The sequence below is a fragment of the Lampris incognitus genome, chromosome 11, assembly GCF_029633865.1.
Source record: "Lampris incognitus isolate fLamInc1 chromosome 11, fLamInc1.hap2, whole genome shotgun sequence".
In the NCBI taxonomy this organism is placed as follows: Eukaryota; Metazoa; Chordata; class Actinopteri; order Lampriformes; family Lampridae; genus Lampris; species Lampris incognitus.
In genome coordinates, this window is record NC_079221.1 from 26,038,834 (window position 1) to 26,046,897 (window position 8,064).

The 8,064-nt window shown below is 47.0% G+C and overlaps 1 pseudogene; it reads left to right on the forward strand.

Annotated features, from left to right (window-relative positions):
* Window positions 1–2,220: 2,220 nt before the first annotated feature.
* LOC130120327 (uncharacterized) lies at window positions 2,221–7,055 on the forward strand (annotated as a pseudogene).
* The last annotated feature ends 1,009 nt before the right edge of the window (window positions 7,056–8,064 follow it).

Sequence of the window (8,064 nt, forward strand, 5' to 3'; positions counted from 1 at the left end):
CTGGGCAAGTGCCCAGATTGCCCATGTGGTAGATCTGGCGGTGATCTGATGCACCAGCTACAATGGAATAGTCTCGAAAATGTTGTCAATGTTACAATGAAATTATAACAATAACCATCAATAATTATAAGCATGGAACAGAGTTAGCCAGTGGACCGCAAGCAAAATGAAAACACTATCAAGATGTAAAATGTGTTTTCTTGAAAATGAAATTCACGTTATTCATGGAAGAGCAACAACATGGGACATGAATTTAAAGCAATGAGTGTTTTTAGGCAATGAGTGTTTTTATATATGTTGCTTATTATTACAGTATTTCACCCTAAAGTCAGGCATCATGTGACTTCCTGCTCTCTCTGGTGCCGTACTGTTGGAGAACGTAAATCAAAATTGACTTGGGTCAGACTTGCCCCCAGCCCTCTGCGTTCTCAGACTGTCTGCTCAGCTGTGCTCGGCCCAGAGGCCGCCTTTAGCACGACAACAAACAGGCACACAGACACACACTCACACACACACACACGCACACACACACACACACACACACACACACACACACACACACACACACACACACAGTCAATGAATCAATTAGTAGAATTACCCAACATCTTAAAGGGGAATTCCGCTAAAATGGAATTTAAAGCTGTTACCTTGCAAAATTAGATATTTCGCCCGAGGATACCAACACTTCAATTTTATTTTACGAGTTTTGAGTTGTTAATTGTCAGAATGGACGGCAATTAAACATTATGATGTCTTTCACAACAACGGTGCATTTTCATAGAGATGATATTAACAGGAGGGTTTCACAGCGTAGTGTAGGGCTTGATGATGCTTTGGAATAGAGGACGGTTTGTGTTATAATTGACAGGTCCATAGGATTTCGTAGACGAATTTGAGTGAACAGACTTCATTCTTTAACACCCTACACGTGTTTGAGAAAGCATCTCACCACAGAAGTAAAGATATAGTCCACGTGTATTTGGACGGAACGTACCCCAGAGATTAAAATCATTATATCTGTCTTGGTTTTATATGCAACCACAACCAAACATCTCAAAGGGAGATGTGTATATGCCATAGATGGCACCCAGTTGCCCTGCCAGGGAAGCCAGGGTCGATGGGAAGGCCCCCATGAAATACAAAATTACTCTAATTTCTTTATTTAAGAATTATTCTCTGGCATCATATGACCAGAGGTCACACGAGTCATCCCCAACTTAGACTCAACTCACTTAAAACAACCCTGAATAATGAGAGGAGAAACACACTATAAAGATAGTTCCTATGCTTTCAGTTCACCAAAAAGAGCTTAAAAAAGAAATTGGGGAAGAAACCATTGCTGCCCCTTCTTAGTAAGGGTCAAATGTAGTTACTGTCTAGGCCTTTGGGGGGTGAGAGTTATGGAAGCATTAATTCGTGATCTTGACATTTGAGGAGGCTGTTGTCGAGTCAAGCTGATATCCTATGGTGGGTAACTAGCAGTCCTTCTCTTTTGCATTTCTCAAACATGATATGAAGTCACCCTTGGACAATGTGCCGTGGAGGTTATAGAGCATGACACATTAATGTAAGCCACGAAAACCAGGTGACATTGAAAGAATCTGATCCAATGGCCACTGTGTTTCATTGCTAGTGATGTCATATGTCAAAATAATTCCCTCTATATAGTCATGAGGTAAAAAAATCTTCTCATGTCCTAACAAAGGTTATGCACTGCAACCCACATTATATGATCACAGGCAGAGCCATCTAATATGATTCGGTAATGTTTAATCACCTATCTAAGTGGTTCAGTGCACTGAAATTTATATGCACATAGCCAGCCAATTGGGTCAAGTTTACTCTTCCTTAAGTTTTTTTTTTACATTTTTTTCTATTTTTAAAATGTTTTAATTATTTTTTTTATCTGTGCTGTCACCAGGCTTGGCATACAACACATGGAATTTGTATGCTGATATGTCCTAGATAGAGTTTGTCTGCAAATGGGTTCAGATTCTCCACCTACAAAGGCACTCTTTGTTAATGATCAAGAACCAATTACAATAATTCCCATCCTTTGTATGATCTATGAGAGGACAACACCACAGGGTTTTTGTTATACATTTATAATCCCCGCCGGTCCCCCTCTTCAGCATGTTTGATCAGCTAAACAACCAATCAGCACCGCTTCTCCAAGAGGAAGACAATTACCAGAAGTGAAACAAGGAAACTCGAAAAATGAGCACATGTTATCTGTTAAGACATAAGGACAAAGAGGAGGTTTACAGGTGTGGTGAGAGGGGACAGGCAGTTGGCTGGTGTGACAGAGGAAGATGCAGAGGACAGGAAGAGATGGAAACGGATGATCCACTGTGGCAACCCCTAAAGGGAGCCACCAAAAGTAGTAGTAGTAGTAGTAGTAGTAGTATCTGATAAGACATAGACATAGACGACTGGAGAGATAGTTGACAGCTTGGAAAGATGGCAACTGGGGCAGGAAGGGGTAGCAGCTCAACCTGCATCTTTCATGAGGAAGAACCCCAAAATAAGCTACAGAACACACAGGGATATACCCCCAGGGGAGCCCAATGAGCACCCCAACAGGATGGACCTAACGATGATGACTTTAGCAAACAGATTATCAACAACGACAACTCGAAGATGCATTTGCAGCAAGGTCTGCAAAAACGAGCATGTCTTTAAAATCTATCAGGCCTGAATGAAATGTTTGGCACGCGGGGGGGGGGGGTGTCAGCGCAGCGCCCAAGATCCACTCCTGGTGAGACGCAGGAGGAGCCTGGCCCGGAGACACCCCACAGAGCCCATAACCTCCATGTACTAAGCTCTCTGGCTCCCAGCAGAGCAGTTCAGCAGAGTTGATTCAAGCGGCCTCCAGCAAGCCAGCACAGAGTGACGCCAATTTAACGAGGACACGGCCAGAATCTTCATGTCAACAGCAAAGGGAGACACAATGATTTCTGATGATGACAACTATCATTGTCAGGTTTTGCAGCAGTGAGGTTTGGTGTTGAAGAGGGCAAGACCACCAGACCCAACTACACCATTAACCGAAGGGCAGACAAGATCTACTAACTGTGGCCGGAGCTTTGGACTCTGGTAAGGCAGTTCAAGGTAGCAACCAAGGAGGAGAAACCACCAATGGAAACCATCAGGAAGAAGCTCATGACTCTGCGCAGAGCAGAGTGGCACAGGAGATGGAGGAGAGAGAGAGCCAGGAAGCACGTTGTGTTTATAGCTGATCCATTTGGATTCACGACGCAGCTGCTAAGGCAGAAGCACAGCAGTCGTCTTGCCTGCTCGAAAGAAGAGATAGACCAATTCCTGCACAACACTTGAGTGACTCTGATAGAGAACAAGAGCTAGGGCCCCACAGAGCCCTTTTGAACATACCAGCGCCCACAGGGGAGTTTAACACCAGAGAGCCCACCCTGAAGGAAGTTGGGAGATGGTTAATGCAGCCAGAGCCCGCTCTGCTCCGGGACCCAGTGGAGTACCCTATAAGTTGTACAAGCACTGCCCAGAGTTCCTCAGTATCCTATGGAAGATTCGGCAGGTGATTTGGCACAGGAGAACTGTAGCGGACCAGTGGAGGCAGGCAGAGGGAGTCTGGATACCAAAGGAAGAGAACTCAAACAAGCTGGAGCAGTTCAGATCCATCTCACTCCTCAGTGTGGAAGGGAAGATCTTCTTCAGTGTCCTATGCAGAAGGATGACAGACTTAATCTGTAAGAATGCCTACATTGATACTTTGGTACAGAAAGGTGGCATTCCTGGAGTTTCAGGGTACCTGGAACACACCAGAGTTGTCCCCCAACTGATCAGGAGGCACACAAAGGGAAGGGTGACCTGGTTGTGCTTTGGATTGACCTTGCCAATACATACAGCCCAATACCCCACAAGCTGATCAAGACTACTCTGGACCGATATCATGTACCCAGTAAGATCAAGGACCTCATCCTGAACTACTACGGGAACTTCAGGCTCAGAGTCACTTCTGGGAACACAACATCTGACTGGCACCGGCTTGAGAAGGGGATCATAACTGGGTGTACCATCTCAGTTACACTCTTCACCCTTGCCATGAATAGGGTAGTCAAGGCAGCTGAAACTGAGTGCAGAAGCCCTCTGTCCAAGTCTGGCATTCGGCAGCCCCACATCAGAGCCTTTATGGATGACCTCACTGTCACCACATCATCGGAGCCTGGTGGTAGGTGGATCCTCCAGGACCTGGAGAAGCTCATCTCCTGGGCAAGAATGAGTTTTAAACCAGCCATATTGACAGCCATGGTGTTGAAGAGGGGCAAAGAGGTGGACCAGTTTCACTTCCTTATAAACCAGCCATATTGACAGCCATGGTGTTGAAGAGGGGTAAAGTGGTGGACCAGTTTCACTTCCTTCTGGATAGCGTTGCAATCCCATCTATCACTGAGAAACCAGTCAAGAGACTAGGCAAGGTCTTTGACTATAGCCTTAGAGATACAGCGGCAATCCAAGCAACCATTAAGGAGCTTGAGAATTGGCTCAGCACAGCAGATAAGTCTAGCCTATGCAGGGGCGCAATGAGGGGGGTGCAGAGGGCGCAATGCACACAGGTGCCGCATCAGAGTAGGCGCCAAAAGACCATACGCAATTTTTTTTTTATTATAATTAAAAAATATAATTATATATTCTAATACAAAATTATCATCTAAGTAATAATATGTATAAATATTAAACTTTTAAAAAAACAAATAGGCCTATAGCCAGAAATTGTTTACTGTACACTGTACTTTTGGCACCCCTGCTGATGCGGCGCCTGTGGGCATTGCACCTTCTGCACCCCCCCCCCTCATTGTGCCCCTGCACCTGGAAGGCTCAAGGCTTGGATTTATCAGCATGGCATCTTACCCCAAGTCCTCTGGCCTATGCTGGTTTACGAGGTAACCCTGTCGACAGTGGAGACCTTGGAGAGGAAGATCAGTAGCTACCTCTGAAGATGGCTAGGTCTGCCATGCAGCCTTAGTAGTGCAGCACTGTATGGGAGGAGCAACAAACTCCAGCTCCCTATCAGCAGTCTCGATGAGGAGTTCAGGGTTTCTTGCACAAGAGAGACACTGCTCTATCAGGACTCCAAAGACTCTAGAGTGGCATCAGCAGGTATTATGGTGCAGACAGGCAGGAAGTGGAGAGCCCAGGAAGGCCTGGAGACAGCAGAGTCTTGGCTGAGACACAGGGCTCTGGTGGGCACCGTGGCAACTGGACGGGCAGGGCTGGGAGATATCCCACAACCTCACTATGATAAGGCCCATGGCAAGGACAAACGCCATCTAGTCCTGGGAGGTGGGGGTGGGTGTTGAAGAGCAAAGGACCAGCAGAATGGTGGGCATTTGGCAGTAGGGAGCATGGACAAGGTGGGAGAGTGCGCTGGAGATGAAGATATCCTGGGCAGATATCTGGCAGGCAGAACTGCAGCGGATCAAGTTCATGGTACAAGCTGTGTATGATGATCTGCCTAGCCCAGCAAATCTCGGGGCAAGATTAATTATCCATCATGGTCCTCTGTGCCCTGGTAAAGGTTCACTCGAGCACAACCTCACCAGCTGCCCATCAGCCCTGGGGGAGGCCCATTACTGCCAGCGACATGACCAGGTGCTGAAGACTGTTGCAGAGCCATCTCCAAAGCTGTGGCCAACAACAACCAGGCCCGCAGACAGAGGAACATTGCCTTTGTCAGGGTTGGTGAGCAGCCTCAGTCACAGCCCAGATCAGCAGCCAGTCTCCTCACCTTTGCGTCAGACTGGGAGCTGCGAGTTGACTTGGGGGGGCAGCTCAGGTTCCCAGACCACATTGTGACAACTTCGTTGAGGCCAGACATAGTGCTATCATCAGCCTCTTAGAAAACAGGTGCTCCTTATGGAGCTGACGGTTCCCTGGGAGGACCAGATGGAGGAGGCAAGTGAGCGGAAGTGGTCCAAGTACCAGGAACTTGTTGATCAATGCTGGAGAAGAGACTGGAATGCACGTTGTGAGCCCATTGAAGTAGGGTATAGAGGCTTTGCTAGCCACTCATTGTGCAGGCTCTACACTGTACTTGGCATCACTGGGACTGCTAAAAGGAAAGCCATCAAGTCTTCCATGGAGGCTGCACAAGGAGTGATCTGTGGGCCAATGCTGCTGAGACACAAGCCAGAGCTAGATCAACCCTGGTTGGGTCATCTGAAAGAGGGTGTATGATGGTAAACACCCGAGGTCCTCAGGAAACATCAGTGATGATGTGTATCAGCACATCCTAGGATGTATCTTCGAGTCAGACATAGAAACAGACGCTGACATGTGTTCAAAAAAACATAATTAAATTTACCTTGTAAATATCAGTTTAGGATAGCAGTTACAGTGATAAAGGAGAAGACTGAAAAGGGGTAGAAAGGACTAAGAAGAAGGATAATCCAGAGAGTGTTCAAGGGACTGCGTGAGGCAGATGCTAGCAGTGTGAATGTGCACATGACATGTCTGCCTATGTGCATGTGGTGTGTCCACATATGAGTGCACGGGATTAATCCCAATAAATTCTGGTGTCTGAGATCTGCGACTTATTATAGTGTCTCCAGGCAGCAGACAGGCTCTGCAGTCACCCACAGGCCCCCGCAGTCATGTAGACACCCCATGACCAAGAGAACAGCCGGTGTCCAAAGCACCGCAACCTCAGAGGAACACCGAGCTCACATGGGGGCCAGGAGCCCTGTTCATCCCCGAGGAACACAAGCCAGTCCCCAAAGGCACAAGCCAGGCCTGCACCCCCAAGGTGCACCCCCATCACCAACCCCCATGGGTTGATCGGCCTGATCAGAGATGCAGGTCAGGTGTGAGCTCTGGAGAGCTCCAGGTGAGGTCGATGAACCAGACGAGCTAAGTAAGGCAGTGGGAGCGGCCTGAAGCGACCAGCATCATGTTGTGTGTTCTGTGTTGGAGAACAGCGTCATAGAGGCTCTAACCAGCCCTACGAAAAGCTGCTATCGGTTCACATCCAGACCTCGAAAGCCCTGGCGAGACAGCCTGTATCGGTTATGAACTGACTGTGTTGTACGGTGCGTGTGGACGCCTCACATGATCTGTGTGTGTGTGCGCGCGCGCGTGCGCGTGGGGCGTAGGGGTGTCATGTGGGCCTATTTTTTTTTTATTGTATTTTTTTAGTTTATTGTATTGTTGCTTGTATGCTCTGGACCGGCTCTGTGTCCGAAATAAAGATTATTATTAATATGCCCTGTTCTTTGAGAGGATTTTCCAGGTGGTTGAATAATTAATTTTTCTGTCCGCCAATGACCAAATATAACGGCTTATTCTCTAAACTGTTGTTGTTAAAGCTACACGTGTGCATTAAAGCTCTTTTGGAGTGTTCCCTCTGTTAGACCGACGTGTCTCTGTTTCGTCGTTGTCATCTCTCGTCACCGCAGCTTGGTAGATCACCCCCCTCATCTGGCATTTCCCCTCGAGCCCGGTGTTGATCCAGCGGGAGACATGTGAAGTCACGTGTAATGGTGCCACAATTTAAGTTAGTAAAATGTTGAAACGAAGTTTGAGACGTTGTGGACAATCCATTCTTCCTAAGATACAACGACTGTGCTATCAATCTTAACATTGTTTTAAAATGAATGCATTTTAAAAAAAAGATGGTAGCCTGTGTTATCCGATCACAATCGCCCCGATTATTTTGAAATTGAACCTTGTGTAGACGTCACGTGAAACACTGGCCGCGAAAAGGCAGTTATGCAGCAGCAATTCAGAACGAGCAAGCGAAAATACTCTAGCGACATCAGGCGGCAGCTCGGGGCGCCGCATCCGGGACGCGAACCCGTGGCCGTGTACAATAACTTGGTAGGGCAGCTAAATTTATGGGGGTTACATCGAATACAAACAATTCAACTATACAAACGATTCAACTACCTTTGACTTGATGACGCAAAACTTGTTTTCCTTCGATAACGGATGGTAAAAGCAGTCTTGGACATGTCCACTAACAAAGTAATCGTTAGCTACTAAAGACTTGTGTGCCTTCACTGATTCTTTGGTAAATATACTTGGTGT